This window comes from Psammomys obesus, unplaced genomic scaffold (assembly GCF_907164565.1).
Source record: "Psammomys obesus unplaced genomic scaffold, mPsaObe1.curated_primary_1811, whole genome shotgun sequence".
NCBI lineage: Eukaryota > Metazoa > Chordata > Mammalia > Rodentia > Muridae > Psammomys > Psammomys obesus.
Window position 1 is genome coordinate 11343814 of NW_026585689.1, and position 12929 is coordinate 11356742.

Sequence of the window (12929 nt, forward strand, 5' to 3'; positions counted from 1 at the left end):
CTTTTAAGGTTCAAACTGCAAAGTCATCATGATGTCTCTGTTAGCCACACGGAGGAAGGCTGGCCACAGTAAGTTCAAGGAAGGTCTACCTAGACCTCTGAACTACAGATCCAGTCACACCTGGCGTGTTAACTTCCAAAGTACCTATCTACCCTATCTGTTTTTTGTTTTGTTTTGAATTGTGTATGTGTGTGCGTGCCCGCATTGTGGCGATGCACTTGAATGTTCAAGTGTGGGTGTGCACCTGCATGTTTTCGTGTATGGGGGTTCACCTATATGTGTACAAGTGTGTGCATGCATGTGTTTATGTGTCCAGGCCCGAAGTTGATGTTGAGTGTCTTTCTCAATTGTTCTCTACTGTCTATGTTGGGCCGGTGTCCCTCTCTGAACCCAGAGCACTCTGAGCTAGTCTGGCTACCCAGCCTGCTCTGAGGGTTCCCCGTCTCTGACTTCTAGGATTACAGGCAGGTCATATGGACCCAGCATTATACATGAGGGCTAGGATCTAAAGCCCAGTCCTCATGCTTTCATGGTAAGCACTATGAGCCCCCTCTCAAACCCCTTGTTTTGGTTGTGTCTGTTTTGGGCTAGGCCTTGGATTTCTGATCCTCCTGCCTCTATCTCCCAAGTGATGGGATTACAGGAATGTGTCACGATGACTGGCTAAATCTCTTGGTTTTTTTGTTTTGTTTTGTTTTTACAAGATATTTTGTTCAATTAAGAGTCCTGATTCTACATCCTCACAAAGGAACAGCTAGTGCCTTATTCTTTCACAAAGCATTGTTTGTGACATATACTCATACTGTTGTGGGTAATATGGATTATTTATTTTCCTTGTTGTATAGTAATCAATGTCATGAAATAGATCTTAATTGGTTTATCAGTTTTTTATGTTAGCACACATGTGGATGGTTTTCCCTTCTGTTTCTGAACTAGAGAACAAATACCCATAGGTATATACAGAGAAAAGGGATTGCCAATTTTAGGCTTAAATTTTTCAAATACATACTTTATTTAATATTCCTAAATGCTTCTACCCACTTCCATATTAACTCCTTACCTTAGGTAGATTAGTAAGAAAGGGGCTGAAGAGGCTCCTTCTCATTCTCTGCCTCATTCTATCACTACTTGTGGCTAGCTTGTTCTCTCTGCAACCTGACTCTGTTTTAAACTCTCCTAGTAAAACTGTGTTCTCTCTCTGTCCCTCTCTGTCTCTCTGTCTGTCTTTCTGTCTCTCTCTCTTTCTCTATCTGCTGCTGCTATGCTCTCTTAAGTACCCCCTCTTTCTTCCATGTTCTTGTGAGAGTTGGGCATATCTTATTCTGTCAAATCTTTTTCTGATTCATCATTCTGTCTGCCTCTCAATTAGACATCTCTTTCAAAAATGACTGCTTCCTTCTACCAAATAACTTTACCTTGTTTAAGATTAAAGGCTGTGTCTGTATTCCAGCCTGGTCACACAGACCTAGAAGGTCTTTGGATATGATCTCTTGCCAGAGCAGTCATATTCTGAATTAGAAATTCCTCTACATAGTTTTAAATTTTTATGTTTCTTTTATGTATGTGGATATTTTGCCTGCATGTATGTCTGCGCATCTGGTGTCCATAGGTACCAGAAGAGGGCATTGGATCCCCGGGACAGGAGTTATAGGCAGTTGTGAGTTACCATGTGAGTGCTGAAAATTGAACCTCTGGAAGAACAGCTAGTTCACTTAACTGCTGGGCCATCGCTCCAGCCACTGGTCCACAGTCTGTTGAAAGGGCTCCATTGTACACCAAAGGTGCTATTGTCTTGAGGCAGTCCTCAGTACACCTTCGCCCTTACGCTTTATTTGTTCTTACACTTCATTTGTACTGGGAGTTAGGGCAAGAGTTTGTAGTTTTCACTAGAGTCTTTAGCTTGGGCTACTGACAGAGAATTCTTACTAAATCCTTGAAAATGGTATTATTAAAGAGTCACCTGAGGGAGATGAGTGACGAGAAGAGGAGGCACCAATATGAAAGTGACCTCAGGACACTAGGTTTATCGCATAGTCCTTTCCTTGAGTCAGTTAATTTTTCAGTTTTAATTTGGGGAGGATATTTAACCCCATGGAATTAGGAATCCTTTCCTATACTTGCCAAATTGCTGAAAGCCAGTGAATAGCCAAGCAAAAAACATGTCCAAATTTGGGGCCACAGAGGAGCCTCTGTGTGAGTTATGGCTCCTGAAACCTCCACACAGCTGTCTGTGGAGAGGGAAGGATGGGGTAAGGTTTCTTGGATGAGCTGCAGTCAGTTTTCTGAGGATGTGGTTGATCCCAGAAAATACACAGCTAATTTATAAGTGGCTCCAAAGAAGGCAGCTGCCTTGAAGAAAACACATTGAGGATTCTAGAGGTCAAGGAATGACCTTGATTCTTATGAGAAATTTTCGCCAAAGGAGCCTGTAAGAAGCTTTGAGCCATTTGAAAGTTCCTGACAATGCTGCTCTACCTCTTAGACAAGAGGAGTTGAAGGACAACAATCTTTAAATACAGACTGCTCCAGACTGGCTGGAAGGAAAGCCTTCCTCCCTCTGGCACTCACTCTTATCCTAGGATTTAACCGTTATTTTCAGTTTAACAGAGTCCAACAGGGTAGATACATACATCAATAAATTCCTAGATGCGAAATATTTTCATAGTCTTTGAGTCTTTAGAAGCTAATAAATCACATTAAGCAGAGCCGTGGATTATCTGTCTTCCTTTTTAATGCCTCTGCAGACCATGCATTATCTCATAAGATCGGAATGTGACAGATTCTATTTTGAATCTTCCAATGACTCTTTTCATTTAGCCTTTCTGAGAACCAGAGTTGAAAAGAATTTGTGCAACCACGAGTCACCCCCAGTTCACTGGACCTTTCAGTTCTGGTTTCAAAGAGGTCAGTGTCTTCTTAAGAGCCATGTGGACACTTGAGTGTGTTCTCAGGAGAATGAAACCCTTGTGCTGAGAAGTTATCTACAGAGAATCCTTCACAGAGCTCTATCTCATGGGGCAGGGACACACATCTGTGGCCAAAACACGTTCTAAGTACTTAAAGAATAGGACTTTTTCAGTGAACCCAATAAACCCTAATTAACAAGACTCTTCCACTGATAGGAAGACTGCTTATTTCCAATGAAACTAACAACAAGACAGGGGTCTTAAGAAAAGCATACTGCCCGAACTTGTTAGAAGCTACAAAGCTACAGTCATCATCATTCTCTCCTCCACCCGTATGTGTGTGTGTGTGTGTGTAGCGTGTGTCAGGAAGTGGGGTTGAGTGTGGGTTGTGTGGTATGTGCATGTGTAGGTGGGGGATATGGGGTATGGGGTGCTGAGTGTGGGGTGTGTCGAGTGTCTGTGGATGTGGGTTGGGGTGTGGGGTGTTGAGTGTGGGCTGTGCGGTGTGTGCATTCCCATGATTGTGCTTGTTGAACTGTTTGCCTCTATAACTTTATTGTTTCAAGACAGAACCACTCCGTCACTGAACTTGGAGATGGTCACATAGTCCTTGGAATTCTGCCTGTCTCTGCAGTGAGGTTGCAATGTGGGCTGTTATACCTGCCTTTTATGTAGGTGCTGGGATCCCAACTTGGGTCCTCGTGCACAGAAAGCACTTCACGCTCAGAGCACATCACACCCTGAGCCAATCTCCCTGGCCCTGCCACTGAATCACTTTTGCTGACATCCGGCTTGTAAAACTGCTTAGCACATGCACAATCATCCACCCCAAAAGTGGCTCTTGGTATCTGTGTTTCCAAATTGCAAGCACAGCATGTGAGTCCTGACGTGAGTGTGTTGCATAGTGCCTGCATTTGTCTTAATGCACACGTAGAAATTCAATCCGGGAAGGCTGGCAACGTGACCCAGGAGTAAAAGGTGATTGTTCTAAACCTAATGACCCACGCCCCATCCCCTGAACCTACCTGGTGTAAGGAGGGAATCATCTCCTGCAAATCATCTTCCTCGAGTTATCTTGTGAGCTCCACAAATGTGCAGCAGCACGTGTGTGCTCCCCCTTGCTGATTCTTCTTTCTACCCAGCCCCCGTTAGCCACCATTCTCTCTATTCTCAGCTATTCTAACTGTCTCATGTTAATGAAACATTGTTTTTGCAACTGGCTTGTGTCAGTCGTAACAGCACCCTCATGCTCATTCCTGTTACAGAATTTCCACCTCCTAAAGGCTGAATAGCATTCTCTGGTCTGTAATGCTCTTTCTGTTACCCCCTCCTCTGTCCACAGACACTTGGTTGCTTCTACTTTTTGGCTCCTGCTATGTGTATGTGCACAAAGTTATGTCTTTGAGATCTTTCTTTCTAATGTTTCTTTTTTAAACTTATGTGTACAGATGGTTTGCAATTTATAAGCAACATTGTTTTCAAAAGGTTAGAGAGAATCACCCGTGATAACTTATGTATTGTTGAGCCCACCTTAAATGTCATTTATTCTGACATCAAATACTCGCTTTTTCACCAGTCTTGTGAGACAAGTTGCCTTGGTTACTTTTCCTGTTGCTGTAATCAAACCACCCTGACAAAAGCTACCTAAGGTATACAAAATTTATTTCGTCTCATAGTTCAAGTATACCATAGTTCAGCCATGGTGGCAAAGCCAACAGCAGGAGCTGGGCACCTTGCGCTCATAGTCAGGCAGCAGAGAATCATGTGTTCAGCTCACTTTCTCCATTGTATTCAGTGCCGGGATCACTGCTGCTTCCAGTGGGCGTGCCTTTGCATCTCAACTAACCTCTGCAAGCCCTCACAGCTGTGCCTAGAGGCTGACCTAAACCTAACCCTCCATCCCTCTTAGGTGATACCAGGCCCTGTCAAGTTTATCATATTAACCATCATACACATACCGTGTTTTCTTTTGAAAATGATTTGGTAAGAAACAGTTTGTTCAAGGTCACACCATTTGCAAGTGGCAGGGCAAGGTTTTTTTGTTTGTTTTTATTGTTGTTGCTTCAATGCAGATACAGTTTTCCCAACACCTTTTCTTGAAATGGCTTTTTTCCTTTGCAAAAAAAGTTTTGGCTTTTGTTTCAAGTCTTCTGATCATGTATGTGAGAGTTTTTGTGTTGTATGATCAAGCTAATGGGCTGTGTCTGTCTTTATGTATGTCATTATCATACAGATTTAGTTACCATACCTTTGTAGTAATCTGATTATGTCATTATCATACAGATTTAGTTACCATACCTTTGTAGTAATCTCATATCAGGAATGTGAGACCTCTGTGTTTTATTTTTTCAATTTCCATATTGTTTCGGCTATTTAAGGCTCCTTGAGATTCTGTACACATTTAGGCTGGATTTTCCTATTTCTGCCCAAAATGCCACTGTGGTTTTAATAGGATCAGCAGATCACCTTGAACATTATGAATCTTGTAATAAGTATTAAGCCTTTTACTCCATAAACATGGGATATGTTTCCACTTATCAATGTCTTTAATCAGTGTTTTTTAGTTTTTAGTGCAAAAAATGATTTTTTATTTCCTTGTTTTAGCCTCCTGTTTATGCTACTGTGAATTGATTTGTTGTTGTTTGTTTGTTTTTGCTTTTTGGAATCATCACTTTTAAAGTTTAAAAACATAACTGATTTTTGGATATTTTGTATTTTGCAACTTTGCTGAATTTCTTTGTTTTGTTGTGTGTGTGTGTGCATGTGTGTGAAATGTTCAGGCTTTTCTGCATATAGAATCCAGTCATCTACAGAGATAATTTTAATTCTTTTCAGTTTAGACGCTTTTATTTCATTTTCTTGCCTGGTTACATTATTATATGTAATACCATGTAAACGGAAGTGATGAAAATGAGAATTCATAATTTATTCTTGATGTTAAAGGAAATACTTTGTCTTTCATTGTTGACTTTGATGTTGTGGTGGTTTCAATGAAAGTGGCTCCTATACACTCATGTGTTTGAATACTTGGTACTCACTTGATGGAACTGTTTGAGAAGGATTAGGAGGTGTGTTACTGCTGGGACAAGTGTGTCTTTGAGGGCAGGGCTTGAGGATTCAAAAGATTTGTACAATTTCCAGTGTGCTCTCTGCTCCCTCTTTGTGGATAGAGATGTGAACTCTCAGTTGATGCTCCATCACCATGCCTGCCTGCCACCTTGCTCCCTGCCATGGTGGTGACCAACTATTATCCCTCTGGAACCCTAAGCCTCAAATAAACCATTCCTTCTGTAAGGTGCCTTGGTCATGGTGTTTGAGCACAGCAACAGAAAAGTAACTAAGACATGTTGTCTGTGCATTTTCCATGAACGGCCTTTATAACCTCAAGGCAGTGTCCTTCCATGCCTAATTTTTTGAGTGCTTTTCTTAAGAAAGTAACTGAAATTTGTCAAAAATCCTTTCTACATGAATAAAAATGATCACAGGTTTTCTAACCAGGGAAATGGCTTTGATTCATTGATCCTGAGAAAGACCTCAGCAGATCAGAAATAATAATTGTGAAACTGGTTTTTCTCATCCTTCCTGGTGAGGCCTCACACTGTTATCAGAAGTAGCACTAAGATCAGCATATCTTCCTTTCCTCTTCTGCCCACTGTTTTCCTAAGTTTAGTAATAGCTGAAGGCAGCTTACTTTCTTAATAGGAATTGGAGGGGAAATAAAACCAATTTGGACTAATTAATGCCGACAGCTGACTAGGGGCCATGTTAATAGAATAAATTTGCTTTTATTTCTAAAAATTATCTTGTAGTAAAACTGACTTTTTGATGCATAATAAACATTTGTAGATCAAGAAAAAAATCTACTACAGTCAAGATACCCCTCCTCTACCTTCAACTCTAGTTCTGCTTCTTTGAGAATTTCAAACAGTGTATAACATCTCTGTGACAAGACACTGATAGCTGACTGATGGCTTTATTAGCAACCATTTTGAGGAGAATCATCCCAAACTGCAAACCAGTATCATTAGCATGGTAGGCAACTATTAGCTTAATGTGTTCCACTGTTGTCAGGACACCAGCATCAGAACTCACATCTGTCCCCATCTGGGAAAGGGCGTTGGCCAAACTATAAGCTTAGTGCGTGAGATATGACAACAGCTAGCAAAGTCACTGTCCAGGCTATACGATCACTTCATGGGTCATAATGTTTATCATCTATACACGAACATTGAGGAAGAGATGTGTAAGTTAGAACTGAAAGACCGTAAAAATTTTTATTTAGGTGGGTTATAAGATAACAATGTGTTTGTTTCTCCTGCAATAACCAGTGGATTAATTTTCTGGCCTACTTAATGAAATACACTTAGTAGAGTGGATGAAATAGTTCTACTGTATCTGTTAGAATGTTTTTGCCTTTTTAAGAGAACAGCCAGCAGAACGTACCTGAAACAAGGGGATTATTTTTCTCTAGAGGCAGGTGGCTCCAGGGCTGAGTTGGTGGTCTTCACAATGTGGGGGAGCCCAGATCTTTCCATCGCCCATTTCTCTGTCCTCAGTATGAAGACATCAGGATCTCAGATTGCTCACCTCTTGCTTGCAAGATGGTTGGAACAGGTCCAGCCAGACATGACATTGTCACACAATTGCATTCTTAAGTAGAGAGCAGGGGATGGCTCATACATGCTTGTAGTGTAGTGTCTGCACACATGACATTGTTTTTCTCTATCACTCCACAGCTTTTTTTTTTTTTTTTCCAAGAATTGAAACACAGAAAGCTGAGAAGGAAAAAGCGCTTTCTGTGAGGATTTCTGTGTGTATCCCTGGCTATGCTGGAACTTACTTTGTAGACCAGGTTGGCCTCAACTCAGAGATTCACCTGCCCCTGCCTCAGAAGTGCTGGGATTAAAGGCATGCACCACCATGCCTGCCTCCCATGTTATTTTTTGAGACAGGGTCTCTTACTGAACCTAAAGGTCATTTGTGTTATGCTGGCCGGTGAGTTCCCAGACTTTTCTGTTTCTCTCTCCTGGCAACGCTGAGGTTACAGGCACACCCAAGCCATGCATGGCTTTTCCATAGATTCTGGGATACTCTTTCCTGTTGAGCCATCTCTCAGCTTCTATCAGAGACTTATATGTGTTCTTATGTGCCTTTCTTCCTCTTGCTCTTCCTTCCTCTTCCTCTCTTCTTTCCCTCCAATCTTCCGACTTAGAGAAAGCTGCTTTCCTGCATTGCCCCAGCAGACTTCACAGAGAGCAGCAGCACTTGCTAAATAAACATTCCCGTGTCTATTGTGCTTCGAGGTGAGCTCTGGCAGGAGGGAAGAGGGTGACAGAACAGTCCCCCCCACACCCCGAACAGCTCCCTCATCAGCTGCTGTGGGGGCTAAATGCTGCAGTTTGGGTAAGGCGTTTCCAACTACACTGCACGCAGAGAGTGCGCCGTCCTGCTCAGCGTTCTGTGTCCCACTTCTCCACTTGTCCCCTTCAGTGTTCCATTATTATTAATATACCTTTAGAAAAAACATGGAAACCCAATTGCTCACGCTCCACACACAGATGCCAGGCTCATCCGCTCCTACCTCGGCCTTCTTTGTAGCTTTCTATAGCAGCCGTTTTTGAAGACCATTTAGGGGCTCCATGATTTCTCAAGAGAACTGCCAGCCTTAGACTGGAAAATGCATTTTTTTAATGCCTAGTACACAGATGCTGACTTTGAACAAGAAGCGAAAATGTTTATAAATGAAACAAACAAGTCAGAAGCGGTTTTCCAGCATTAGCCTGCAGTGAAAAAGCTTGGGAACAGAGAGGCCCGCGCCTGTCCCTGCCACTGCTGGCCTCGCGCGCCACACGATACTTCCTACCATCCGAGCAATGACTTCAGTTTTTCCATCCCAGCTGCGGCGAGGATGAATAAGAAAATCAGAGCCTGCCTCTGGGAGCAGGACACAGGCTCCACACTCACAGGAGGGAGACCCATTGCGAGGCAATATTTCACTCCTCTAGATTTTGAAGGCTTCCTCCATTTGTCAGGATAGTTCTGAATCATCCCGTGAAGACCACAGGACAGAATGGTGAGAGGACGCAGCCAAGTTCCCTGCTTTCTAAATGAACTGTTCCCACTGCTGTCTGAGTCACTGTAATCCAAATCTTATTATTTCCCCCTTTTCTTTCCTAATCATTTTACCACATAATAATTTTTTAGGGGAGAAAGGATGATGGTTTTTTGTTTTCTGTTTTTTTTTTTTTTTTTTTTTTTTTTTTTTAAGGCTTCACCCTAAAATGCAGTCCCATTGAAGCATTAACCTGATATTAGGAAAGAAACAAAAAAAAACATAGAGAAATCTGCTTGATAAAGACTTCAGAGAAACTTTAAAAACATTTTTTTTTTCTTTTTGAGACAGGTTTTTGATGTGTTGGTTCTCCTGCCTCAGTCTCCCTAGTGCTAGCAAACACTTGGCAAACAAAAGCTGAGTTAGAGTGAATGGAATTTTATGTAAGAAGTGGGAAATAGTAAGAGCTGGAGGGGACGGGAACTCCACAAGGAGAGCAACAGAACAAGATAATTTGAACACAGGGAACTTCCCAGAGACTCATACTCCAACCAAGGACTATTCGTGGAGATGACCTGGAACCCCTGCACAGGTGTAGCCCATGGCAGTTCAGTGTCCAAGTGGGTTACATAGTAATGGGAAGAGGGACTGCCTCTGACATAATCTGATTGGCCTGCTCGTTGATCACTTCCCCCTGAGGGGGGAGCAGCCTTACCAGGCCACGGTAGAGGACAATGCAGCCACTTTTGATGAGAACTGATAGACTAAGATCAGAAAGAAGAGGAGAACCTCCCCATCAGTGGACTTGGGGAGTGACATGCATGCAGAAAGGGGAGGGAGGGTGGGATCGGGAGGGGAGGAGGGAGGGGGGATACAAAATGAATAAAGTGTAATTAATAAAAAATTTAAAAAAAATGAATTTAGGTGGGTAATAAAAGCCCAATTTCCAACTGAAAAAAAAAAAAAAAGCTGAGTTAGCAATGGAATTCTGAGCCAGTCCGAATTGGGTTGAAGCTTGCGTGGCTCCCTTGGTTCTAGGACTGGAAATGGGCTTTCTGGTGGAGAAGCCAGCAAAGATCTGCTCTGTGGTACAAATAGTTACAGATATTCAGAGACAAAAAAAATGCTGATGAACACAGGACATGGTGCCATGGGGATTGCTGGACACACTGCAAAGCAAAATCAGCAGCAGTGGCTGGGAGCTTGCTGCCTGGAATGAACATTCCATTAATGAAACCAGCATTGAGTAGCCCAGCAGATGAAAACCCCAACCTTCCTTAGGCTGTTCCCATTGGCATGGCTGGAAAACTGATGCCTTGTCCAAGTCAGTGGGTTTTCTGGGTTAGGTGTTCTGGGGCTATGTGGAAGGAGTTGGGAGACCGGTGCTGTTCTGGGAGAAACAGTCCCTTATTCGCTAGCATAAGGAAACTGGGAAAAACCTAGAAGAGTTTGGGGATCTTGATCAACCATGGGGTGAATGTCAAAGTTTGTGGAAGGCTACAGAGGTTGATTGAGGAATGCGGAATGGAGAAATATCTCACAAGGTCTCACCCTAAATAAAGAACTATAGGCAACTAATGGCTGCTGAGAGACAGGAAATTGGCCTCTCCCAGGTTATCCAATAGGAAGTGGTCAGCCCTGACGCCATATACACACACAAACAAAAATGAGTACAGCAAGTGGCATTTATGTATTTGTGCGTATGAGAGAGAGACGATAACAATAATAATTAAAGGAGAGTCTTAATTTGAAAGCTGGGGGCATGGGGAGAGTTGTATGGAAAAACAAAGGCTGATACAAAATAAACCCCTTCACAGAAGGCTTCCCAGATGGCTCCTTCTGGTTCACTCAGCATTGTGCACTTGCCACACAGGGTAATGGTCTAATAAGTACATTTTTGGATAAAGGTCAACTCTACATCCCCACCAACACCCCACCCCACCATCATCATCACAAGGTGTCATTTATCCCAGGCTGGCATTAAATTCACAGCGTAGCTGATAATGACCTTGAACTTGGGATCCCCAGCCTTTATCTCCTGAGGGTTGTGGGCATACATACACCAAGCAACACTCAAGGGTTATGCAGTGCTGAGGAGTGAACCTAGGGCCTTGTGCGTGCTGATACAGTACCATTGTATTTGGACAGATGCGTGGAGATCTAACAGTTGTATTTCTATCCTTCCCAAGCTGTCAGCAAACACTTCACAGGAATTTAAGGATCAGCCAGGCAACTGTGGTATACACCTGTGGTTCTAACCATGAGGCGACTGAGGCAGGAGGATCATTTAAGCACAGGCAGTCAAGACTAGCCTGGGTAGCCAGGCGTGATGGCACACACCTGTAATCCCAACACTCAGAGAGGCAGAGGCAGGCAGATTGCTGTGAGTTCGAGGCCAGCCTGGTCTACAAAGCGAGTCCAGGACAGTCAAGTCTACATAGAGAAACCCTGTCTTGAAACAGAACAACAAAAAAGACCGGCTTGGGCTACAAAGTGAGATCCTGACACATCCATGAAGAATTTAGAAATGTGCAGAAAGAGAAGAGTCATATGGCAGGGATGGGGTTGGGGTCATGGAATGGGAGACAAAGAAAATCAGATAATTCTAGTGTCCCACTATTGGGGGGAGGGGAACTTCTGTGAACAAGGACTTCCAGACTACACCAGGGTGAGAGCCCTGTGAGAACAAACTGCTTTGGGTGTACTGGCTTTGGGGAAGCAAGAAAAAGGCACACGTTGCCATTTGTATTTCCCCCATTAGCTTCTCATGCATACAACTTGTGTTTTTGTGTGGTGTCAAGGTTAGTGTCACTATTGCTGTGACGAACACCGTGACCAAAAGCAAGTTGGGGAAGAAAGAGTTTATTTGGCTTATACTTCTACATTGATGTTCATAACTGAAGGAATTCAGGACAGGGCAGGATTCTGGAGGAGGGAGCTGATGCAAAGGTCACGGAGGAGAGTTGCTTACCGGCTTGCTTGCTATGGCTTGCTCAGCGTGCTGAGCACCAGCCCAGGGATGAAACCACCCACAATGGGCTGAGGCCTCCCCCATCAATCAATAGTTAAGAAAATTCCTCACAGCTAGATCTTACGGAGGCATTTTCTTAGTTAAGGTTCCCTTTTCCCAGATGCCTCTAGTTTATGTGTCAACTTGACATAAGACTAGCCAGCACATACAGGCTCTTCCTACAGGCCAACTCTAGCACAACATGAAATCAAGAGTGCTCTTTTGGAGGGGAGGTGCTCAACTACCTACTTTTGTACATAGATGCCTTCTTGGTGTATGTGATGGTTAACTTTCTGCCAACTTGGCTTAGCCATGAGGTGCCAAGATACCTGGTTGGACATTATTCTGGAAGTTTCTCATGAGAATTAAATCCGAGGACTCTTCATAAAGCAGATTGTCCTACACAGTGTGTGAAGCCCTGACTGAAATAGGCCAGACTTCCTGAGCAAGAGGGAGTGCTCAGCAAACTGCCCTAGAGCCCACCCACAGAATAACTCTTCCCAGTGGAATACTTTGGGATTTCAACTGCATCCCTTTTCCTGAGCAGGACTCATCCATTAGAAGGCAGAGTCCCCAACAACCATACAAGCCAAATTTTTAAAGAATTAAATGCTTTTCTACCAACCTCGCACATACACGTACATCTTTTTTCTGTTTTATCTATAGATCCCTGACTGATACAGCATCTTTATACCTTGTATCCTTATGAGTTTGAGATACAGCAGTTGCATTTGCTTTTTTTTTTTTTTTAATTAGCACTGTAAAGGAGAGTTGTGGGCCAAAGGGCCAGGAGCACAGGGTCAGAGGTTAGTGGGTGGGACCTGAGTCATGTGCTTCCTGTTGCTGTCTGTTGGGTAGGTCACTCCAGCGCCAGCAACCATTGCTGAGACGACTCCAGCTTTGCGAATGCTGGTGTACTGACTTCCCACTGCATTGCAACAAACTGCCACTCACTCTGTGC